This window comes from Lemur catta, chromosome 17 (assembly GCF_020740605.2).
Source record: "Lemur catta isolate mLemCat1 chromosome 17, mLemCat1.pri, whole genome shotgun sequence".
Classification (NCBI taxonomy): Eukaryota; Metazoa; Chordata; class Mammalia; order Primates; family Lemuridae; genus Lemur; species Lemur catta.
The window spans coordinates 14159845-14186139 of NC_059144.1; the positions used below are offsets into that span (position 1 = coordinate 14159845).

The window sequence follows — 26295 nt, forward strand, 5'->3', positions numbered from 1 at the left end:
AGGTGTGGGAGTTAGGGACAACAGGGTGTCCAAGAATCATTATTTTATTTATGGCTCATAAATCCTGAATGAATCTTGAATGGCTTTTTGTTTTTTGTTTTGATTTTTTCTTTTTCTTTTCTTGCTTTTTATTTTTATTTTTTTATTTTTCCCCAAGACAGGTTCTCACTCTGTTGCCTGGGCTAGAGTGCAGTGGCATCATCACAGCTGACTGCAACCTCAAACTCCTGGGCTCAAGTGATCCTCCTGCCTCAGCCTCCTGAGAGGCTGGGACTACAGGTGAGTGCCACCATGCCCAGCTAATGTTTTTTATTATTTATAGAGATGGGCTCTCAATATATTGCCCAGGCTGGTCTTGAACTCCTGGCCTCAAGTGATCCTCTTGCCTTAGCTTCCCAAAATGCTGGGATTACAGGCGTGAGCCCTGTGCTTGGCCACCTGTTTGGCTTTTTAACTGGGAGGATTGGTGTATTGCTAGGGCTGGAGCAAGGTATCACAAGTCCATGTCCAAATAGTCCTGAAGGATTGTTTGATTCCTAGTAAGGCTTCAGGTCTAAGGGAGTATTGCTTAATGTTTGGCAGGGGTTAGATTTATTAATATCTATGATTATCTCTATGGGAACTGCTAACTTGATTCTTCTGATATCTGTGGAGTGCAATCCTTTTAAAGATGTCCTTTCTTTTTGCAACAGTGGCAAATCGCTTCCTCTTTAGCTTGTTGGGATCTCTGTGGGGGTGGGGGGGACGGAACTCTTCTGACTTTCCAACTGGGTAACTAAATTGCTTTAGTTATAAACTCATAATCTTAGAGGCTGTTTCCTTTTCCTTCTTAATGATGGTTTGTGAGACAATTGGTCAGCTAGGGTGATTAGGTCGCTGGTGGGCAGAGAATCCCAAGCACATTATTTCTCTTTATCAAGGTCACTAACTCATCATCTAAGCCTTGTACAAATCCAGAATTTAGCAAAGTGTCACTTCTACCGTGCTCAAAGTTTTCAGGAGGTATCACTGAATGTTGTCTGAATGTTTTTTCAAATCTGAAATAAGAATCAAGTATGGTTTCATTTGGGCATAGTTTACATTGCTGTACCTTTGTCCAGTCTATATCTTTGGGGGATATCTGTTGTAAATTCTCACAGAGGTGGTTGCAACGCTCCCTGCATTTTTCTCTCCCATTTACATGTATTTTGTCAAAATCTTATAAAAGCTGCTTCCAATCTGCTACCCTAAGCCATTCTTCAGCTTTGTTTTTGGTGACCAGTAACTCAATTAGCTGACATAGGTCAGAAACCCCAGATCATATATCTTTTTTTTTTTCCTTTTCTTATTAATGTCTTGTCAAAGTCTTGAATTTTTTTTTTATTTCAGGATATTATGGGGGTACAAACATTTTGGTTACATGTTATGACTTTGCCTCACCCAAGCCAGGATTGGGGGTGTGCCCTTTCCCCCCTACAATACTCACTGTGTCCATTAGTTGTGAGTTTACCCCCTATCCCCCCAACCCCCAATGAATATTATTACTGTGTGAGCACCTTAGTGTTGATCAGTTAGTGCCAATTTGATGGCGAGTACATGTGGTGCTTATTCTTCCGTTCTCGTGATACTTCACTTTGAAGGATGGGTTCAAGCTCTATCCAGGAAAATATAAGAGGTGCTAGATCACCATTGTTTTTCACAATTGAGTAGTATTCCATTGTATACATATACCATATTTTATTAATCCACTCATGGATTGACGGGCACTTGGGTTGTTTCCACATCCTTGCAATAGTGAATTGAGCTGCCGTAACCATTCAAGTGCAGATGTCTTTATTATAGAATATCTTTTGTTCCTTTGGGTAGATGCCTAATAGTGCTATTGCTGGATCGAATGGTATTTCTATTTTTAGCTCTTTGAGGTATCTCCAAATTCTTTTCCACAGAGGTTGCACTAATTTGCAGTCCCACCACCCTGAAAGCACCCAATCTCATCTAACAGATCATACATCTTAAGTGTTAATTGGGATTGCTTGGCAAACCCAAGGGGGTCTTGAGTTGAGTCCAGGAATCCAGATATCAGGCCCTTAACTCTGATTTGGCCCAGGCTATATACACTATGTTAGGATCCCCTCCCATGGTGGGCTTTATTCTAAAAGAAGCAACTACAGTTTCATTTTCTCATCTAGCTATTTCTGATCCTTTTGAGGTTTGAGGTGAGGGACTAGGAGAAGGATGAGGAGGAAAAGTGACATTGTCCAGACAGGGAAATTCAGAGAGCAGAGGGTTGGGGCAGCACAAAGAGAGACAGTTTCTGGTACCTTCCTGATTTCAGAAGCAGCTTCTGCTAGTTTCTTTAATTCCAAGACAGTCTCAAATATTTTCTTATTAACTTCCTGGAGGAAGGCAAGTTCGTCATTCCCTCTTTGAGATGATCCCAGGTGCCAGTTATAGTATGACCCTCATTCATTTTCCTTGATTCAGGAGCCTAATTTCTCTAATTTATCATGCAAGAAAACTAATTTGGTAATCTCGAAAGTTCCCCATTTTGGGAACCTTAGACCTAGATCATCTTTAGGAATACCCTTCCATTTACACAAATACTTACAAGTAAAGGTGCTGTAATTATCAAACATAAAACCAGCAGGGGTGCCCAAAGGGGACCGTTCTTCTTGCCTTTCCTCATTCTTAGAGGATTTGTTTCCCATTTTTCTTTAGAAGAAGGAACCAGACTGTGGGCTGGGGTTCAGTGTAGTGGATCAGAGTGTGCTGATTGTGGCTGGGACGCACTGAGTTGTTCCACCCTCTGACGTGTCTCAGTTTCTGTCTTTGGGGACCTATCACCTCTGATGGGGCTCAAAATGCCAAGTGATCAGCTCTTATAAACATTTCCTCGGTGGGCCTTCTTTTAATTAATTTTGTTGGAGGGTTCCCTGTAGGGTCACTGTGTGTCTTGGGGAGTCAGCCCAGACACTCCCACTGAGGCCCCTGGTCACCTTGAGGCACCTTTCACCTGGGAGGAGCAAAATGCCCTTTCTCTCTAGAGCTGAGGAACTCAGTCTCTGATTTATTTTTCTATGAAAAGGACAGTTCAGTTTCTTGCGCAAATGCACAGATGAGCCAATTGAGATTAATTTGGGGAGGAAAAGGCAATGGAGAAGGCCCTTATAGAATGCACCTCTGAATCAAAATTAGGAGCCCAAACAAAACTTCCTAGGAAAAGGAAGCTCAGACATGTTCAGACAGCTCAGAACATACCGAGGATCATCAGCCAACAGCAGGAGGCCAGGGCTCAGGAGGACTTACCAGATCTAGCTGAGAAGAAGCTCAGAGTCCGGGGGGGCATCAATGGGCCCGTGCTGGTACCTTAGCGCTAGTTTTGGGTGACTCCTTCAAGGGGTCCTGAGTCTTCTCTGATCCCCACACTGGGGGCCAGGAATTGTTAATGCTAAAACCAAATTCTGCCGAAATATTTAATGAGGTTTATTCTCTCTCTCTCCCTCTCTCTCTCTCTTTTTTTTTTTTTTTTGAGAGTCTCGCTCTGTTGCCCAGGCTGGAGTAAGTGGTGAGATCATAGCTCACTGCAGCCTCAAACTGCCAGGCTCCAGTGATCTTTTTGCCTCAGCCTCCCAATGAGCTGGGACTACACTGTGTGCCACCACACCAGGCTAATGTTTCTATATTTTGTAGAGATAGGAGGGGTCTCACTATTTTGCTCGGGCTGGTCTTGAACTCCTGGCCTCAAGTGATCCTCCTGCCTCAGTTTCCCAAAGTGCTGGGATTACAGGTTTGATCCACCTCACCCAGCCTAAGAGTGTTTATTCTGAGCCTAATCTGTGCAACCATGGCCTGGGGAGCAGTCTCCAGAGGTCCTGAAAAAAATGCACCCGAGGTGGCTGGGTCACAGTTTGCTTTTATACATTCATGGAGACTAGGGATGACACGTAAAATCATAAATCAATACACGGAAGGCATACATTAGTTCTTCCCGAAGACATGGCACATCTGAAATCAGGTGCTTACAAGTCACAGGTGAGCTTTAGGGACTCTTCAGTTGGCAGCTGGTGGACAGAGTTAAGCTTTGTCTAAAGACCTGGAGTCAGTGGAAAGGAACACTTAAGATGGGGTCTGCTAGGATGCTCGAATTAAGAGAAGGGGGTCTGCTAGCTCATGTGATGCCACTGCAGAGTCAGATTGGAAAATAAGCTACATTATACTGAGTTAATGGAAAAACCCATTTAATGAGATTTTGTGGTTTGCAGAGCATGACTCACCAATCCTCTTAGAAAGAAATTTGAGCAAGAGAAAAAAAAAGTTCAGAGTTCAGTCCTTAGTTCCAACTGCGCGCACGGGGCTCATGCTGCATTCCCAGTGCACGCAGCCTGGGCCAGGTGGCCTTGCCATGCAGACAAGCAGCCAGTCACCATTAGCTGGAACTTGTGTGAAAATAACAATTTTATCTGGAACTTACTCATGTGAAAATAAAACTGAAGAGGCTAACACCTTTCATGCCAGAATTCAACACAGAATTCCTTCATTGCTTAATGAGGTAATTGAACGAATTTCTGAAAGTTCTCACAGCCCTGGTTTAATTAATAGTTTAGGAAATGCTGATTGGGCAGGAGTGAAAGTTACATGAAGACACACACACACACACACACACACACACACACACGTGCGCATGCACACACCCTCATGTGTGTGTGTGTGTGTGTGTGTGTGTGTGTGTGTTCACGCACGCGCACGGCCTGGACATTTGCGGTGTGGGCTGTGCTCCCAGTGTCGGGTGGGCAACTGTTCCGTGATGATGATAACAGTATTGCCCAAGCCTCCACCTCAATTCTCTGATGTTTGGCTTCCCACCTGTGCTTATGTAAACATCCAAATCTGAGGCTTGGGCAATACTGTCATCATCTTTTAGGTGGCTCCCAGACAAGTTTGATTTGTCTGAATGAAGAAACTGAACAAGGTAGGAGCTTAGGAAAACTATGGAAGTTTTGAGATTTGTCCCTGTTATGAGCTGGATAGACAGAGGCTTCACAGGGTCTCCAGAATTCAAGACTTCTTAGAGGTGGCTGCCCCTGAGACCTAACCTGAACCCCAAATTTGATCATTCATGTTGTCTAATCAGAGTCAGACTCGGGCTGCAGCTCAGTGAGTTAGGATCACAGCACCCCAGGCAAGCCGAGGAAGAAGGTGTCTACCTAAAAGAAAAAACTGAGGCAACACTGGTACAAGCAGAGAGTTTATTTGGCCCACTTTGAGGACTGCAACCCCAGGGGCATAGATTCAAGTTGCCCAGAATATACACTCTCGATTACCAGGACTTACAAGTGGGTTTTTAAAGGAAAAAGGAAGAGTCAGCTCCTGAATTGTTTACCAAGCATTTACATCAAAATCACATAAGCTACTGATTGGCTATACATTGTTCTTTGTGTCACAAATTCCGGGAACGTGAAGATAATAGGTGAGCTGCCAGTCAGGAACAAAATGTCTTTGAATAGCTGTCCCCAAGCATGGGTGTGGGGGTGTGACTGAAGCCCCCAGCTCCTGTCTCTCTGAGCCTAATAAATTTTGCATATCTCACTTAGCTCAGACCACTCAGTTCAAATTTGGCTGGGATGCTGGTCTCTCAGGCATTGGGACAGTGTGAAGTTGAGTCTCCTGCCTACCTCTGTTCATTCCAGCAAGCTGTTCATCCCGATTGTTGAGGGCTCTTGTAATGACATTGGAAATTGGGAGCCCAGAGAAGAGAGTAGGTAGAGTGGGGAGTGTCTCCTGTTTACAATGTCATTTTAATTTCTGGCATCTCTGATCTGGCTTACACATGCATGATTTCAAATGGGGACTTTAAACATTTCTCCTCAACAACTGTTTTATCAGGTTCCTGTTCTTGGAATCGTGTGGCAATCATGAACATTTTACCTGGGTTTCACTTCTCTGAACTCACTTTCCTTCCCCCATTTATTCTCTTCTAAGGGCTCAGTTCCTCTGAAGACCAGAAAGACACCCACCCGTAGAGCAGCGGCAGAGGTTCCCAGGGCATGTGAGGGCGGTGGCCCTCGTGTGCCAGCCGGAGATCGTGGGCAAAGTCCGCTAAGCCACATCGATAGCTGCAGAGGATCAAAAGACAAAATTACAACACTTTCAGTTTAAAGATCTTTATTGGCTCTTATTTTGGAGTCTAGCATCAAGTGACACCTCATTCCATAGAACAGAATGAGTGTTCCCATGAGTTGAGCAGAGGATGTTGGCTTTACACATGGAGAAAGGCTGAGGAAAGCAGAAATTGAGAACAAAAATCAGATTGGTTGTTTCAAAGTTGCTTTTCTTGTAAAGATGAAAGCGGAGGGGACTTTCTTATCCCGCCTGCTAAAACTGGCCTGTTGGGGATTTGCCTATTACCTCTCTTCCTTCTGAATTCTTGGAAGGTCAGATAAACAACTTAGTTTTGGCTTGGTGGCCTGGGCCTTCCGCACGAGCGACTCTGTCTCAGTCTGGTCTGCGGGGCCTGGTGCAGGAGCTCAGTCTAGACCAATGGCCTGCTACGCGTTTTATTTAACAAGAGATAACCTATAAGGAAAAAGTCCAAACTGGATCAGCACTGAAGAGTTATTTAAAACACTACAGGTCTTTGGAAACAAAGTATTTTCTGACAGGTCCCATCTCTGAACTCCAGGAGATAGGCCGCAAGGGAGGAAGGAAGTCTGGATTTGCCGAAATGCACCCTGCACACGTCATTTTCAGTGATGCGTCTGCTGCTTAAGCACCCGTGTGACACTGCATGGTGTCCCTGTCACAGGCTGTCATTTTCATTTTCTTTGAGATGTTTCTCAACATCATATTCCTACTAATTTCTTTCAGGCCTTGCCCGGGATTGAGTTAATGCTCAGGACTGTGCAGCTTCCAAGACACGCGGGTCCCCAAGGCCACGGCTTAAAGTCTAGAGCGAGCTCCTCTCCCTGTGATTGTGGCTGCTGAGAGCTCGCACCTGCACCTCTCCGGGGGGATGGTCCTTGCCTGGGGGAAGCTGCTTCACCCAGACTAGCCTGAGAGATCAGCCCCTGCCGCCCCCGGGGCAGCCCGTGTTCAGTGGGCAACTGGGGAGTGGTTTGCAACTGGGACCACCTGCAGCTGGGCCTCACCTGAACCCCACCTTTTCTCGGATGCGCCCTGTGCTTGCCTTGCTTCCTTATAAATTCTTCTGGGGATCTTTCCTTCAGTAAGTCCTTTGCGCAGAAATCATGCCTCAGGCTCCCTTCCAGCGGGGAGATCTAAGGCACCGCTGTCAACAAGGAGGGTGTAGATGCGGCAGGCCTGCAGGCCTTGACCTTCCCTCTCACCCCTGCATTGTGCCACTGGCCTCCAGCCTGCAGGGCCAGGGCCACGTCTGCTCATGGGCGGGAGGTTCAGACCCTCAGCTTCTCCTACTCAGTACCCTCTCCTCCCTAGGTCATCTCAACCACCCTCGGGCTTCAAGCAGTGAGGCTGTGCATCCTCCTGCCCGTGGCTGTCCTCCCTGGCCATCCTGTGGACCACCAGTTCAGTATTTCCAGTGTCACCATCATCATTTTGGCCCACAGACCTGCCCCTCAACTGTCTTCATCGTGAGTAGTGGGACCCCCACTCTCCTTGGTTCTGACCAGAGACATAGGTGTGACACCAGACAAGTTATTCAGTCTCTCAGGGCCTTAGTTTCCTCATCTGTAAAACAGAATGACAATCACCAATGACTTATGACTACAATAGACTACCTAAAAAGCAACTACACAAACTCGTTGTATGGCGATGACCATTTATTTTGCACACATTTGCATTTCAGTGGGCGTCACCTCTGGGATGGGATTGTCTGGGGTGGCTCTGACTCAGTGTTTCATCCTTCTCCAAGGACCAATCTCCTAGATTTTCCATATTCTGTCGTGGCAACAGCAGATGCTTTTTCAGCCTTTGGTTATGTCACACCTGCTAACACTCCATTGGCTAAAGCAAGTCACACGGCCCAGCCCAAAGTGACGCGATGGAGAAGTACACTCCACCGTGGAGGGTGGCGGACAGGGAGGGGATGTTTTTGAACAAAAATCTAATGTGCCACAACAGTGTACCCCAGAGGGTGTCAGGAAAATTAAATGAGACAATATTGTGAAATGCTTAGAACAGTGCTTGGAATCTACCTTTCTATTATCTACCTACCTACCTATCGATCTGTTATCTATCTACCTACCTACCTACCTACCTGCCCATCTGTCTGTCATGTTTACTCTTTATTCCTCATCTTTCCCCAGCAAGTAAAAATTGAAGTTCTGTAAAATTCTCTTAGCTATCTTTTAAAGGCACCCACACTGCCAAGAGAAAGCTCATGGATTTCTCCTGACTGAGCTTCGTTTAAAGTGGCTCGACTGTTCCCCTCTCCCGTGCTGTCCACCCCCCTGCAGCAGACCAGACTGTGATGCTTGGCTTAAAGCTGCCAGTGGCTTCCATGGCTTCAATGACTCCCAAGTGTCCTTAAATTAAAACTCAGAGTAGTACTTGACATGACATATAGCACACGTGAGACTGCCCATGACTCCGGCAGGAAGCGCACAGTTGAAGGGATGAGGTCTGCATCATCTGGATCCCGCTGTGGGTGGAGTGGGGCTCTCTGCTGTGAGAAATGTTCAGAACCTTCTGCACGTGTCAGTTATCTATTGCTGGATGAGAGACCACCCAAAACTTACTGGGTAAAACAACATGATCCGCGATTTCTCACAGTTCTGTAGTTGTCTGGGTGGCTCTTCTGAGGGTCCCACCGGGGTTCGCGCTGTGGCCGCATTTGGGTGGAGTGCACACCGGGGACGTGCTGCTCTGGAGCCCGGGGGGCATCCCTTTCCATGCAGTCTTTCATCCTCAAGGACGTGAGATGATACTTCTTCCCATGAAGACATTCCAAGATCACACCCCAAGAGCCAAGCTCCAACATGTAAGCCTGGCTGCAGCCATTGCGAGCGTCATGTGTGCTGCTGTCTCACTGGTCACACCACCAAGCACAGGGTGGGGGGTACGGATGCCTGGGGGGGCAGGGTGGGGGGAGGCAGGTGCATTGGGGCCATTAATGTACCCACTGCCACATCCTACATAGAATCCAGTGATGAAGTCATGAACTTAAATATTCTGATTGCACAAAATACATTTTCTGAGACTGCTGTTTGAGGAAATATTTTGGCTTCCCCTCATCTGTGGACAGAGATTAGGTATCCTCAATGAGGATACCAAGGTGCAGAGGAAAGAATGGAAGCCCAGGACCCCAGAGAGCTGAGTTTGGCCAGTTTCCCCTTATCCATCATGTGGTCTGGTCACTCCACCCTTCCTGGCTGGCTTAGAAAGTCCTCACGTATCTAAGAAATAATGAAACAAAAACAGGATGAGCCAATCTGGGAAGCTCCCTAGTCCTGATTCCATTGTTTCTCTGGAGCATCAGAGTATGACACCAAACATGGATTCCAGTCCTTGAGTTCGTCTGCACTGCCCCAGTAAAGGAACAGCCATGAGTGGCCCTTTGCACCCCACTTACCTCTCTCTCTTTCCGAATTTCCCTGAAATTCGGTGTGGGAGGGAGAGCTGGGCCCCTCCTGGCTGCCCTCCTGGACGCACTCTCGTGATGTGAAGTTTGGGGCCGGCGCCTGGGCAGTGAGGAGGACACGCACCATGCTGTGCTTCCCACAGGCCCTCAGGGTTGCTGACCTGTGTCTGGGAAGAGTCGGTGTCTCTGGGATACGGGCACCAGAGAGGGTTTGCCAAAAGGAAACATTTAATTCTCTTGTTTCCAGTCTTTACGACAACCACTGTAACCACTTATTATGGGACTCGGGTTGTTATGGGAGCAGCAAAGGGCTCACTTAGGAAAAGAGTGGAGAAGATGCACGGGGAAAATGGGCTAATCGGGCACTATCCAGTCGATGATTCTTAACACCTCAGCAGCTGACAGCAACAAGCTTTTCCTGTCACGCTGTCCAGCCTGCAGATGGCTGGGGCAGTGGCTCTGGTCTGGCTTGGCCTGTGTCTTCATGCTGCGGCCCGTGCAGAAGGGGCAGTGCACGTCAGGGTCAGGTTCTTCCCAGGGAGGCTGGGAGGGAAGCTTTGTCCCATTGCTGATAGATGCTGTGATGTCCAGGATCAGATGGTGTCTGCCAGCTTTCTCCACTGCAAAGTTCCTCCTTTTCTTTATCATTAGGAAGTGTTTCATGCACCAATACTGTGAAAATATGTATATATCCTATTTCTTATCAAACTTTCACTTCGTAGCTTTAGCGCACAATGATAGCTCTCGCCTGAATCAATTGTTATTACAACTGTTATCAAGTTGCTGTTTCTAACTTCAGCCTTTCTTCTATATTTATTAATGGGACTCATTCTACTCCCTCTTCTCATCTATCTACCTGTCATCCACCCCTCCGTGTATCTGTCTCACTCATGCTTTCTTATTTTATTCAAGCAGTTATAATCTGTTACCATTATTTATTCCAGTGTTTAAATTGTCTCAGGGTTGACCAGTGGGAGCCCCTTTGACCAGCTTCCTGTGTGCTATTTACATGTTTCCATGGTTATTTGAGCCTATCTTTACTTTCTGATGTCACAAGCTCCAGATTTATGTTTCACTTCCCTCCATCCAACCCTGGAGCCAGTGGCTGGACCCCGTGAGTTTCGAGAGCAACACCTGAGTGCTGTGTGTCTCGCTGCTGCTGGGCTCCCACTGCACCTGGGACACTGGTGCTCGCCTGGGCAACTTTGCCTCCCAGGGGACACTTGATAATGTCCAGGGACATCCTTGGTTGTCACAGCTTGGGAGGCAGGTGCTACTGGCATTTCACGGTAGAGGTCAGGGATGCTGATAGCCATCCTGCAGTGCATAGGACATCTCCCGACAGGGAGTTATCAGGCCTGAATGTCAATAGTGCAGAGTACGGGGAACCTTGCTCTGGGCTTCTCAGTTGGACAGAGCCACAAATACACACGTGAACATACGGACATGGTGATATCTATTTTTATGTTATCTACATATATGTTAAAAAACATGAGTTAGCACTGACACCGATTCCAACACAATGAAGTTCATTCTAGTCCTTCCCTTTCTATAGATGAGACACTTTTCTTTGACAGTTATCACTTGCATCCCGTTATCATCAGTATACAGTCAGCCCTCTGTATCCGTGGGTCTGTTTCTGTGGATTCAACTACTTTCAGATCAAAAATATATTTAAAAAAATGCATCTGTAGTGAACATGGACATTTTTCTAGTTGTTATGTTCTAAACAATAAAATATAACAACTATGCACATAGCATTATACATTGCCTTAGGCATTATAATTAACCTAGAGATGATTTAAAGTATACTCGGAGGATGCACATAGGTTATATTCAAACACTAAGCCACTTTATATCAGGGACTTGAGCATCTGTGGGTTTCGGTATCCTTTCTGAGGGAGGCTCTGGGACCAATCCCCCACGAACAGCAAGGGATGACTATATTTACTTATTTTCTCAATGCTAGAATTCACAGAAAGCATAACATTATTCTAGATCAGTGTTTCCCAATTTACTTTCACAGGACACTACTTCTGAGAGCTATTGATAGTTGTTAGCCCTGTCCCCCAAAAACAAAAGGTATGAGCATCAAAATTATCTATGAATGCTAGGTGTAGTGGCATGCATCTGTAGTCCCAGCTCCTTGGGAGGCTGAGGCAGGAGGATCACTTGAGTCCAGGAGTTCAGGGCTGTAGTGCATGGTGCCAATTGGGTGTGTGTGCTAAGCCCAACATCAGTATGGTGACCTCCTGGGAGTGGAGAACCACCAGGTTGCCTAAGGCTGGATGAAACAGCCTGGGCTGGAAAATTACTTATGAAAGTTAGAAGACAATAAATCAGGTTTGTTACCGTAGGTATTTTATGCGTTTTAGTGAATGTTCTAATATGCATTGGTATCTCCAAGAGGAGGCTTTTGTATACAAAATAATTTCTCTGTATTTGTTCAAGGAATTTTTGAAAATTTAATTAGGAACATATGTTAACTCATACAACAACATTTGGGCTGTGTGCAACAGTTTGCAAAATGATGTTTAATCTGTCTCATTCAGCAAAGAATTTGTTTAGATTATACCATGAACATAAAAAGTTTTGTGCTTTTGAGGAAATATGTTGGAAAACATGTATATAGCAGCAGGTTTCCTCTGTAACATACAGCCTTGTAAGAGCCTGTGTGTGTGTGTGTGTGTGTGTGTGTGTGTGTGAGAGAGAGAGAGAGAGAGAGAGATTGTGTGCGTGCACTGGGACAAATGTCCAGGCACCAATCCCTCCAGGGGACCACAGGAGTCTGAGGGTTCCCCACTGCTGGTCTTCCAGTGAGCCTGGCTCACCGTCATTCAGCACCTCCTTGTCCCCCCAGAGCACCTTGTTGTCTTTCTCCAGGGTCTCTGCGTTAGCACTGCAATTCTTCTGAGGATGCCAGGAGCTCAGAGCTTGGCGGCTTTTGCCTGGGGTGGCATCACTTTGGAGTTACTTACATTTTAATGGGTGCAACCTATTCCATGGCACCCTCTTTTTATGAGACTCCCAGGAGGAAAGAAGGGGGTGTTTACCAGCCATGCTCTGTGCCCCTGTGTGTGCTTCCTTTGCCCCTTACATGGGCACACTCTCTGCTTCCTCTCGCTGTGGTCCCAGCCCCTAGCACAGGGCTGGGTGAGGAATTGGTTGAGTGAATGAAGAAATCTTCCAACAATCTTCAAGAAATGATATTTTCCATATTGTGCAGATGAGGAAACTGCAGTGAAGAGTGTCGGGAGAATTTGAATGCCGGCTGATCAGACCCACCAGCCGCGATCTTATCACTGTGGAGCCTGCCTGGGCTCCTGGAATTCTCCAGTAACATTCCCTCCCTAAGGGTGGAGACTGCTGTGCCTACAATATATCATGAATTATTTTTTCATCAGCAAAAGGGCACCTCCGTCTTTGGGGATATGTGAACAGGAAGATGCTGATGTGTAAGAGGCCCTTGACAAACTGCTTGGCACATAGAAGTGCCCCAGGAAAGAGTAACAGGGCTTGTGGTGAATGTTGTGCTGGCTGGGCCCAGGGCTCTGCCTCCGGGACACCACCAGGGCAGAGTGCTTCCAGCCACCCTCCCCAGGGCCACTTTTAATCTCTTGGCAATTGCATTTTGATATTTCCTTCTTACCTTTTGGTTTTTTTTTTTTTTCCAAAAGATTCAAAGGTGACCTCAACACCAGGCCCTGTCAGTGGTAGTTCTGACAAATTGTCTTAGACTCATCATAACCTCACAGTGCTGGCGGCTAGATGTCCGCATGGAAACATCTCATCCACACTGGGAAAGTCTCTGACACACCCACAAGGGCACATTCATCCAAGATGTGTATTGAATGTCCCTCATATTGCAGGGATTGTGCAAGACACAGACACATTGTGCAGAATGACATGAATACAGTACTGTCTTCAAGGAGCTTATACCAAAGAATATCCTGCCCAGAAAGACTGATCAGCAAAGATCACTTTGAGAAGGTGACATCTGAGCTAAACTCTGCAGGAAGAGAAGGAGCCAGCTACCGAAACCCAAGGAAAGAGTGTTTCTGGCAAAGAATAGTGGACAGTATCTTAATCTGTGGGAGGTCCTGAATGCAGTGTCATGGAGCAGTGGGCCGGAGAGGAAGGAGGCTGGGCCTGCTGGGGGAGCAGATATCAGTCCACGCCGGACCTTACGCTCCCTCACAGGGCGTTTGTATTGATGCCAAGTGCAATGAGAAGCCTTTGAAAGGTTTGAGAGGGATGTGACATGACACCTTCTATAGTATTAAAAAGCTGGCACGGCCACAGTGAGGAAACAGGTTTTAAGTCAGCGAGAATGACTGGGTGCAGAACAGTCAGGAGGGTATTGGGGGTGGTCAGGAAAGAGAGGACAGGGTCTGGGCTGCTGTGCTGGGCAGCAGGTGGGGCATGAGGGTGGACTCAGGACGGTGTGAGTGGGGGGTGGGGCAGGGCCTGTGGAGGGCTGGGGTGAGGTGCAGAGGGAAGAAGGGGCAAAACTTCACCCCAGGCCTGAGCAAGTGGCAGGACAATTACTGAGGAGACATGAGCACGAGCAGTTTGCGAGCACCTGGGCCTTGGGGAGGTACTGAGTGCTGTCCTCAGAGAGTCCTGGGATGTCATGTGTGTAGGAGATGGATCTCAAATGTCAACCCGGAAATCCAACCTAGAGGGGTCAAGTTATTTGTTTATTTGTTTATTTGCTTGTTTGTTTGTTTTAGAGACAGGGTCTCCTTTTGTCACCCCAACTGGAGTACAGTGGTGTGGTCATAGCTCACTGCAGCCTCGAACTCCTGGGCGCTAGTGATCCTCCTGCCTCAGCCTCCCAAGTAGCTGGGACTACAGGCCCGTGACACCAATACTGGATAAGTTTTTTGTTTTTTGTTTGTTTTTGTTTTTGTTTTTAGTAGCAACGGGGTTTCCTTATGTTGCATAGGCTGGTCTCGGACTCTTAGCCTCAAGGAATGCTACAGCCTCAGCCTCTCAAAGTGCTAAGATTATAGGCATGAGCCCCCATGTTGGAATTTATTAGAGTGAAGGGCAGGGCATCCTTCATTTTTGGCAGTACCTCAATGACTTTCTATTATGAAATACTATAGGAGATATTTGTCTTTGCCAATGATATTTGAAAAGACAAAACAGCAATTCTTAATCTAAAAGAGGACTGATTACAGGAAGCTACCATCTGCAGCCAGTGGCATGGAGGATGTATGTGGGGGGAGCGGACGACAGGGCTCTGTCAGAGTTGGGGGGAAGGTGAGCCTCTGGGCTCTGAGAGAGGGAGGCTGAGGGGAAGTCAGGAGGGAAGAAGCAGCCCCCACCCCACAATAACGGGGAGGACGATGTGCTGAAATATCACATGGGAGGATGAAAGCGCCACTAAGAGAATCCTCGAAGGTGCCAGACAGACCACAAGCTAAAGGACAGCCCCTGGGCCCCCAGCCACCTGCCCTGTAAATCCTGCTCATGTTTGCAGCCTCTGTCAGGTTCCACCTGTGTCCGCCACTTGACCACGGTGACCAGCAGAGGGCAGCCGTCACCCACAGATGACCAGCCCTCCCCAGACACCTTCTGTTCCTGCCTCGCTGTGTGGGCAGCAGGTTCTGAAGGTGGCCCCTTGGGGTTGGCACAGGGTCTGCCTTGAAGGAAGGAGCTTTGCAACTACACAGTCCCCGAGCGCTGTACCGGCTTCTGCAGAGCCCCCCTCCCTGGCTCTCTCCTGGCTGCTCTGGGCCGCCTGGGCATGCAGGGCCTCACTGCTCAGAGCAGACACCAGGAGAGGGCAGCAGCCTCCATTGCTGCAGCTTCCCCACCACCTCCCCAGCCCTTTAGCAGAAATGCACGAAACTGGCCCTCCCCAGGAAGGAGGGGCACCTAGAACTGACCATCTGGGATGACAAGGACCTTCTGAGGCAAGTGACAGTGAATGTGTGGAAACCCCTGGGGACAAGTCAGATTTCTGTCCTCTCTCCTCTCTTCCCCCTCTAACCCATTCCTTTCCGTTCTCTCTCTTGCTCCTCTCTCCCCTTTCTCATGCTACCTCTCTCCTTGTTCGTGGTCATCTCTGGGGGTCAGAGGCACGAATGTCAGGGAATGCCTGCTTTTGTTCTAGTGGTGGACAAGAACGCGTGATTCATTTGTGATGGTCAGTTTCCCATTTAAGGTGACGTGACTGAGAAGATTCACCTGAGTCCCGATTTCATGAATCTCCAGACAGAGGAATCTCTTCACTAGCACCTGCTCAGGCTTGGCGCTTACACTCTGCCCCAACAAGCTTCAGCTTTTGACACTAAGCATGTCACCATCATCACCATCACTGACGTCGTCAACACCATCAGCAACACAATCACCACCACTAACATCACATTATCATCCCCACCATCACCATCACTGTCCCAACCATCACCATCATCGTCATCACCAACATCATTATCACCACCATACCAACATCGTCACCATCAACCGTAATCATCATCTCCATCACCACTGCCACCATCATCACCGCCACTGCCAGATGTCAGCAGCTACTTTTCATTGTGATACGATCTTTACTCACCTTATGTGATTACATAACACCCCAATGCTATACTTTTCTAGACAAAAAGAAGGTGGTGATTGGGTTTGTACCTTGACACAATAGTGTAAGAACCTGCTTTCTGTTGTCACAATGATCTTGCAATCAATGAAAGAGAAAACTCATTTTATTCCCCAGCACCCACCTTGCTGGCCCCTCCCTAGATAGGTCTGATCTGGACACTCACGTCCTCACTGCTCTGTTGCTTCCACCCTCTGATTGTGTTTCCCTGGCTCCAAAGTGTTGAGAGAGCTGCGTCCGCTGCACATGAAGCACAGGCATCTTGCCCTCCCTGGCTGCTCCCTTGCTTTTGCCCTTCATAAAGCCTAGGTTCTAGAGAAAGTGGACTCCTTAATGGTGTGCACACACACACCTGTCCAAGTTCACATGTTTGTCCTTCTCGAAAGGTCACCTGTACCTGCCCTCTCCATCATGGATCTTTGCTTCCCCAAATCCTGCCTGCTACTCAAGTTCAGATCTACATGAACATTTACTACAAATCCCTCCCTGGTCCAAGCAGCCATGGGTGAACGTTTCCATTTGGGGGTCCTATAGCACTTTTGTGTTCACCAGAGGCATTTATCATTCTCCTCTCAGAGTTTTTTTTTGTTTTTGTTTTTATTTATTTATTTTATTTCAGCATATTACGAGGGTACAAATGTTTAAGTTACATATATTGCCCTTGCCCCATCCGAGTCAGAGCTTCAAGTGTGTCCATCCCCCAGACGGTGCGCACCACACCCAATATGTGTGAACATATCCATCCTCACCTCCCCTTCCCATCTTCCCGACACCTGATGAATGTTGTTACTATGTATGCACTTAAGTGTTGATCAGTTAATACCAATTTGATGGTAAGTACATGCGGTGCTTGTTTTTCCATTCTTGGAATACTTAGTAGAATGGGCTCCAGCTCTATCCAGGATAATACAAGAGATGCTAGATCACCATTGTTTTTTGTGGCTGAGTGGAACTCCATGGTGTGTATATATATATATATATATATATATATATATATCACATTTTATTAATCCACTCATGTATTGGTGTGCACTTGGGTTGTTTCCACATCTTTGCAATTGTGAATTGTGCTGCTGTAAACATTCAAGTGCAGAAGTCTTTTTTATAGAATGTCTTTTGTTCTTTTGTGTAGATGCCCAGTAATGGGATTGCTGGATCAAGTGGTAGTTCTACTTGTTGCTCTTTGAGGTATCTCCATATTGCTTTCCACAGAGGTTATACTAGTTTGCAGTCCCACCGGCAGTGTATGAGTGTTCCTATCTCTCTGCATCCACACCAACATTTATTGTTTTGGGACTTTTTGGTAAAGGCCATTCTCATTGGTGATAAGTGATATCTCATTGTGGTTTTGATTTGCATTTCCCTGATGATTAGAGATACTGAGCACTTTTTTATATGTTTGTTGGTCATTATTCTATCTTCTTTTGAAAAGTTTCTGTTCATGTCCTTTGCCCATTTATTGATGGGGTTGTTTGATTTTTCCTTGTTGATTTTCTTGACTTCTATATAGATTCTTGTTATCAGCCCTTTATTGGATGTATTGAAAGCAAATATTTTCTCCTATTCCATAGGTTGTCTATTCACTCTAATGACAGTTTGCTTGGCTGTGCAGAAGCTTTTTAATTTGATCAGATCCAATTTGTTTATTTTTGTTGCGGCTGTGATTGCTTTGGGGGGTCTTCTTCATAAATCCTTTATCTATGCCAATGTCTAAAAGAGTCTTCCCCACATTTTCTTTCAGAATTCTTAAGGTTTCATGCCTTAGGTTTAAGTCTGTTATCTAACATGAGTTGATTTTTGTGAGAGGTGAGGGGTGGGGATCCAATTTTAATCTTGTACATGTGGATATACAGTTTTCCTAGTACCACTTATTGAATAGAGATTGTTTTCCCAATGTATGCTTTTGTCTGCTTTGTCGAAGATTAGATGACAATATAAGGATGGTTTTATATCTGGAATCTCCGTCGTATTGCAAAGGTCTATATCTCTGTTCTTATGCTAGCACCATGCTGTTTGGGTACTAAAGCCTTGTAGTAAAGTTTGAAGTCTGGCAGACTGATGCCTCCCAATGTGTTCTTTTTGCTTAAGATTGCTTTGGCTATACAAGGTCTTCTCTGGTTCCAGATGAAGCATAGAATTGTTTTTTCTTTATCTGTAAAGAATGATGGTGGAATTTTGATAGGGATTGCATTAATTCTATAGATCACTTTAGGTAGAATGGACATTTTAACAGCATTGATTCTACCAATCCATGAGCATGGTAGGGATTTCCATCTGTGCACATCCTCTACATTTTCTCAATGTTTTATAGTTTGCCCTATAAATATCTCTCATATCCTTCATTAGATATATTCCTAAATATTTAATTTTCCTTGATGTTATTGTGAAAGGTGTTACATCTTTAATTTGACTTTTGGCTTGACTGTTATTGGCGTATATGAATACCACTGATTTGTGTGCATTAATTTTGTATCCTGAGACTTTACTGAATTCGTTTATCAATTCCAGGAGTCTCTTGGTTGAATCCTTGATATTTTCTAGGTGTAATAGCATATCATCAGCAAAGAGTGAGAGTTTGACATCTTCTGCCCCCATTCGGACACACTTAATTTCCTTCTCTTGTTTGATTGCTCTGGCAAGGACTTCTAGCACTATGTTGAATAGAAGTGGAGATAGTGGGCAACTTTGTCTGGTTCTAGTTCTAAGTGGGAATGCTTTCAATGTTTCCCCATTCAGTATGATATTGACTGTGGGTTTTTTGTATATGGCCTTAATACTTTTAAGGAACGCCCCATCTATGCCTATTTTGTTAAGGGTTTTTATCTTAAAAGTGCACTGTATTTTATCAAATACTTTTTCTGCATCTATTGAGAGAACCATATGCTCTTTGTTCTTGCAAATAAAGAAGATGGATAAACACATTCAGTATCAATGCTGTTTTTAACACTTTATTTTGGAGAATCATAGAAAAAACTTCTAAGTATCTTATTGTTTTATAATATTTTAATGAAAACCTAATTTTCCCTATCCTTTTACATAATTTATGTTACTACCTCTCATATTACTTGAATTTGATGTTTTCTTAGTAGAAATTATTACATTTCTAACAATGCCAGAAGGCAACTTCTTTTTATAACTCTCAGAAATTTGCAAACAACAACTGTATAAGAACAGTTTCAAGGCATCTACAGTGATTATGGAAACATGTCTTTGTAGCTTGATAGAATAGTGCTTTTCAATCTCTTTTATTAAGTCTAACATGAGTCAGCAAAGCAGTGCCCCACAAGGAAACCATGTATAACTTGTAATTACTATATTAAGTTTAAAATAAGATGTTTTTCAACTTATTGAGAAATACTAAAATAAACACCACTCCCCCCCAAAATTAAGGGAAAATATTTACTGAAAAATCTTTCCTTGCATATACACACCCTTTCATTGTCATCTTATTAAATGATACATTACCTGATTTTTTTTGGTAATAACTAATGAGAATATTTTATATTTGCCTCATTCTAATGGTTTTCAGAGCATTTAACATTTTCCTTTTGTACCCAGTAGTCCAATTTCATGACTGGGAAGCACCTAGACCCTGATTATATGAGTTTCTCAGAAAAATAAAACAAAAGGAAGCTAATAAAATGATGAGAAAACATCAGCTAGCTAAGATCTTATAATTTATGTATTAAAACACTCAGTTATTTGTTCTCTTTTGAGCTATTTTGTTGCAATGCTAGGAAAGCTTAGGCTTGCTCTTCTATGATTTCTAAGGACATGAAGCCAGGTAAAGATACAAAGTCAAGGCCTCATTTAAAATGGGCCTAAGCTACTTTTCTCTGCATTATGGAGATTAGAAAACACCATCAAAACCATAAGTCAATGTATATTGATTGAAATGGACATTTTAATAAGAATGATTCACAATGAAAATTAATTGCTATTTATTGATAGATTTTTGTTCAAACAAATGTTTTATGGCCTTTGTAAATTTTTTTTAAGAGACAGACTCTTTTACTGTGTTGCCCAGTCTGGGTTACAGTGGCTATTCACAGGCATGATCAAGATGCACTACAAGCTTTTAACTACTGGAATCAAGTGATCCTCCTGTCTAAGCCTCCCAAGTAGCTGGGACTTCATGCATGCACCACTCTGACTGGCTTTTAAAATTCTCCCCCTAGTCAAAGATGGTCAAACATTAAACAAATTCTCAAACTGGGTCAAGAATAGTTGAACTTTTTTCTCTCCATAACAAGCCTACAATTGATATAGCTTTTCATTTTTGGATTCATTTTGAGATCCCCAGAAATGGATTCTTGAGTGAAATCATATGGTTGGATTGGGAGGTTCCTGTTACATCTTCAGGAGGGATGGGCACCATATTTGGCTTTACATGGAATTCTGGGTAGGAAAAATGTAATTAATTCTGTTTGGTCAAGGTTGCTATTTAAAAACTCTTGATAGCTTTGCACCATCTTAGTCATCAATCACTCAAGTGATGGTAAGACAGACAAAAGTGAATACCTTTTTTTTTTTTTTTTTGAGACAGAGTCTCACTCTGTTGCTTGGGCTAGAGTGCCATGGCGTCAGCCTAGCTCACATCAACCTCAAACTCTTGGGCTCAAGCAATCTTTCTGTCTCAGCCTCCCAAGTAGCTGGGACTACAGGCATGTGCCACCATGCCCAGCTAATCTTTTTCTATATATTTTTAGTTGTCCAGCTAATTTCTTTCTATTTTTTTTTTAAGTGGAGATGGGATCTCACTCTTGCTCAAGCTGGTCTCGAACTCCTGAGCTCAAACGATCCTCCTGCCTTGGCCTTCCAGAGTGCTAGGATTACAGGTGTGAGCCACTGCACCCGGCCCAGCGAATGTCATTTTAAAATTTCAAATATTAGCTTGATTTAACTATTTAAAAAGTACTGTGCAATTGCCCATCAACAGGCAAACTTTGTAGTAGTTGAGATAAAAATGCTGTAAGTAACAGGAATTAGAGATGTACTTTTATGTAAGAAAATGACAATTAGTAAGACTTTAATAGGTTGTGAAATATATGTTTTACCATGTTGATAATGAAAAATAACACCCTATTAACACTCACTTTATCAGTGCCTCCAATGCATTATTTTTTAGGATAATCAAATGAAGTTGTCAGATAGAATGAGTATACTCTTTTTTGTGCACGTGTGACATTTATCAATTTTTCTCCCCAGATGGCATGTTAATTCCATCCAGGCTGCTCCCCAGCAGAATCAAGTATTAAAAAAATACTTGATTTCTCTGGGGGAAGAACTGTTGCCCTAATCCTCAAATTTGGAGCCCAACCCTCAGAGCCTCTCCTCCCCACACCCAAGCCCCCAGGCTGCACCTGCCCCAGCACGCACCTGGGGGCTCAGTTTCTCCTGGTTCCTACTCCTCACAGCTATGGTCAAGGCTGATTTACTGTCACCCTGGGAACTCATGGGCGTGGCCAGGAAAGTGCCTCAAATGGGTGTGGGCAAATGCTGGTGGCAGAATCAGGACAGCAGACAGCTGCAAGTCTCTGACCCCTCCCCACCCAGTGTTTTTGTGAAGCCTTTCTGCTTGGCTCCTGGAGCCCAGTCACGCCAGCGTCCTGGGAATGAGCCTCAATTATGAGCCGCCTGAAAACTTGGGACATCTGGCTCCGCTGGACCAGTGGAGGTGGCTAGGTGAGAGGGAACAGCTCGAAGGACAAAAGGGGTGAAGCTGGTGGGTGCCTCCGGCACAGGGACAGTGAGAGGAGGACTTGCCTCCATGAAATAACAGGTGGGTGGGGTCAGGGGTGGGGGAGCGTGAGGTCACAGGGGTCACATTGTGATACACCTGGAGCGGAGTTGGGGGTTGGCCAGGCAGGCAAAGGGGGGTGATGAAAAGCTGGTTGCCGAGCTTGAGTGCAGCAGAGCCGGCCTGGACTTGAAGGGCTGAACTTGGGCTCCAGGCCAGCTCCAGCGCCCTTTGGCTGTGACCACCTTCCTGTGGTCATCTCTTAAGGACACCCTCTCGCCTGCCTCTGCCAGTGAGTGTCATCTATTCTACAGCTTCCTGCTCTCTGCTTCCTAATCCTCCATGACTTCTCAGTTCCTGGCTGCCACAATCCTCCACTTTGCCACTTTGATTTCCAGAAATTTCGTCCGGAGCCAGCCCTGCTTTCCAGAGTCTTCAACTTACCTGCTCATCCTCCCCTGTGTGCCCTGTTTGCCTGGAAGTCCAGATGACTGCAGTAGAGATGGCCACGTGAGACTTCCGGATCGCTGTGCCTGTGAGAGATGCGTCCTATCTGCGCAGACAGAGAGAGCTTCATAGCAAGGTCAGTGTTCTTAGTGAGAAAGCCCACGCAGTTCCCACTGTAGCCTGGGCCGCAGAAAGAGAATTCACATGGTGGGAATGAAAGTGGCCACCTGAGAGAGGTCCTTAGAAAATAAACCATCCGAAAGCTCAGCTTGGATGGCCAACTCCAGAAACATTCCCCAAATGCTTTCACCAAGAGACCATCCAAACCAGGGCGGGGTGCGGGGGTGGGCAGGGTGTGCTCTTTGTTCCTCACAATGAAATTGGGAAGTTTTCTACTATCTCTCAATGATGTCCCAGCTTGTGAGGTCTTCCTCTTCTGGAAATGGAGGGGTTGGGCTTACGTCTGAGGTAAGGCCTACATCTAGTCCTAGTGAGTCATCAAAAGTGCTCAGTAACTTAATGACCTCAGAGCTGGGCCCTCTTTTGGCCACATCTGTAGCTCCAAGCAGCCTGAATTCTTCTGGAGGGAGGAGTGATGTTTTTCATATTGATGCCTCTGACATCAAGTTTTTCCTGAAAATGCCAAGCATGATATCACTTGCTAGAGGATTCCCACTCCCATGTAGACCATTTATTTATTTATATGTTTATTTAATGGTAAAATTTTGTTTATTTTTATTTTATTTTGATAGAATTGGGTACAAGTTGAATTCTGTTACATGTATATATGATATAGTGAAGTCTGGGCTTTTGTACCCATCACCTGAATAGTGTATATTGTACCCCATAAGTAATTTTCATCCCTCACCCCCTCCCGCCTCCCTCCTTTTAAGTCTCCATTATACCACTCTGTGTGCCCTGGTGTAGCCATAGTTTACACTTATAAGAACATACGGCATTTGTTTTTCTGTTTCTGCTTAAATTTATGGTCAGATGTTTAAGTTATAAATGAGCTTAATAACTGTAGGATACAAGATCAAACTACAAAAATCAATTGTGTTTCTATATACTAGCAATAAACAAAATGAAATAAAAATTTCTTTTAAAATAGTATGAAAAAGAATAAAATAGGAATAAATTTAGCAAAAAATTTGTAAACCTGTTCACCGAAAATTATAAAACCTCACAGAGAGAAATTTAGAAGATAGGAATAAGTGGAAAGACATTTTGCATTCATTGATTAGAGATTCAGTATTGTCAAGATCACAATTCTCCCCAAATTAAACTCCAAATTCAGAGCAAGTCCTAGAAATATCCCAGTAGATATTTTTATTGGAATAGACAAGTTGATTTGAAAATTTATATGGAAATGCAAAGAACTTAAAATAATGAAGACAATTTTTTTACATAAAAGAATGAAGTTGAAGGACTTATGTACCTGTTTTCAAAAATTACTATAAAGGTCCAGTAATCGAGACATCATGGTGTTGACACAAGGTCAGGTATATAGATCAATGAAAATTATTTGAGAGTCATTGAAAAATGTTTAAATTTATGGTCAGATGATTTTTGACAAAGGTATATAGTCTTTTAACAAATGGTGCTGAGACAATTGAATATCCATATGCCAAAAACCATTATTACTTCACACAGCACACAAAAGTTAACTGAAAGTGGATTATAAATCCAAATGTAAGAGCCAGCACTTTAAAATTGCAATAAGAAATAGGGAAAAAATGCATTACCTTGTGTTGTGAAAAATGTTCTTAGAGACAACATTAAAAGCATAGTCCATAAAAGAAAACATTAAAATTGATTTTATAAAAATTATAAAGTTTTTCACTTCAAAAGACACCATTAAGAAAACTAAAACACAAGCCACACACTGGAAGATGAAATCACAAATAATATATCTGATGATAGACTTGAATCCAGAATATATAAAGAACATGTAAAACTCAACAATAAGAATAAAACTAAAAAATGTTCAAAAGACTTGCACAGACATTTCACCAAAGAAGCTATAAGAATGGCTAATGGGCCTATGAATGATGAGCACATTATGATAATACTCAACATTATTGACCATTAGAGAAGTTCAGATTGATACCATAATTATATATTATTACCCACTAAAATGACTACAGTAACACAGAAAATAGCAAGTGTTGATGAGAATGGAGAGAAATTGGAATCCCCACATGTTCTAGGTGGGAGTGTAAAAAGATACAGCTACCCTGGAAATCACTTTGGCAATTTCTTAGACTTACCACACAACCTGGTAAGTCCACTTCTGGGAATCTCTTTAAGAGAAATGAAAATGTGTTCATACAGAGACACGTACGTGGATGTTTCTAGCAGTGTTGCTCATAATGGCTCAAACTGGAAGGAATCCAAATATGCATCAATTCACAGATGATTAAATAAATGTGGTATATACATACTATAGAATACTATTCAGTAATTAAAAGCACACTACTGATATGTACTAAAATATGGATGAAACTTAAACATGCTAAGTGAAAGGAGCCAGACCAAAAACGTCTGCATATTGTGTGATTCCGTTTACATACAATGTCTAGGAAAGTAAGTTTATAGAGACAAAGCAGATCAGCATTTGTCTAAGGTTGGGAGTGGGAGAGGGGCATTAACTGCAAATGATTGTGAAGGAACTTTTTGCAGGTGATGGAAATGTTCTAAACCTGGATTGTGGTGATGCTTGCATAAGTACAAATTTATCGAAACAGTTTGAGTTTTACACTTCCAGTGGGCAAATTTTAGGGTATGCTAATCATACATCAATTAAGCTATAAACATCAAAAGGAAGAAGAAAAAAGTTATTAAGTGGTGTTTCTTTTGGTAGACACTTAAAAGCTTATTTACATAGTAAGCTTCTGTTAGTTAGGAGCTAAGAAGTAATGGCTTTGGGTTCAACATCAAAAAAGTTTAGTTTATGGTATGGTTTAGTGTTAACAAATCAGCTTACCATGGAAACATATGTTAGGAACAATACTTTTGTTTGTTTAATAAGAGGGTAAAATTTCTCATGACTTAAATTTTATAAATTTCTTGGATCTTGGATTTATAAGTAAATTACCATTGATCTCATAACTGCTTAAAACACAAAATTATATGTATAAACTTATATTGAACTAAATGAAATGATAATGGAGGCCATTTTAAACATTTTAATTTTATAATATTTTTACAAGCTGCAAATCATAAGGATTTAATATATTAGCTAAATTATAATTTCCCTATCCTTATCTACCTTTAAGATCTTAGATAAGTCATTCAGTTAGTTAATAAGTTTTGAAAGCCTGGAAAGTTTCTTAGTAAAAAACAGACACAAAACACTTATAAATAATGATAATATCTATTCTTGTTATTTTTGAATGGCAATGGGTTAAGGACAAAATATATATCCTCCAGTTGTCCTCAGAGGATATATATATACACACACACATATACACGCACACAGTATATTCAAAATTGTACAATAGGAATAAATATGTATGTGTGTGTATATGTATGTGAATATGTGTATATTCATCTATTTCAATTGCTAATATGTGTTGATGGAGAAAAAAATAGTAAAACAATTCTTGTTTTTTATTCTCTAGTTCTTCTTTTCTGTCTGGAAAAAGAATTATTTTGATTAAAGATCATATTTAATATAAATATTATATAATTGCATTTATAATATATAAATTATGTTTTATGATATGTAACATAATATATTTATATTTAATATGAAGACACTTGATTTAAATAATTATATAAGATATGATAATTAGAGAAATAAAAATATGTATACAAGAAACTAGACATGATTTCCTTCTTATTTAAGAAATTAATAGTTTACCCACAGGATAAATTTAATATGATATATACGTATTATTTAATATACTGCTTAGTTATTTGTTAAAGCCATAGGGAATTTTAATTATTACCAATTTTTATATT

At 43.3% G+C, this 26295-nt stretch overlaps 1 long non-coding RNA gene across 3 annotated transcripts in view; it reads left to right on the forward strand.

Moving 5' to 3' along the window:
- The first annotated feature begins 239 nt into the window (after positions 1 to 239).
- The window catches only part of LOC123622605, a 32040-nt gene continuing 5984 nt past the window's right edge, over positions 240 to 26295 (forward strand). For all 3 annotated transcript variants that reach the window (XR_006729558.1, XR_006729560.1, XR_006729559.1), the window contains exons 1-3: positions 240 to 279; positions 7432 to 7586; positions 22281 to 22465. This is a non-coding gene — a long non-coding RNA (uncharacterized LOC123622605). The remainder of the gene's footprint in view (positions 280 to 7431; positions 7587 to 22280; positions 22466 to 26295) is intronic.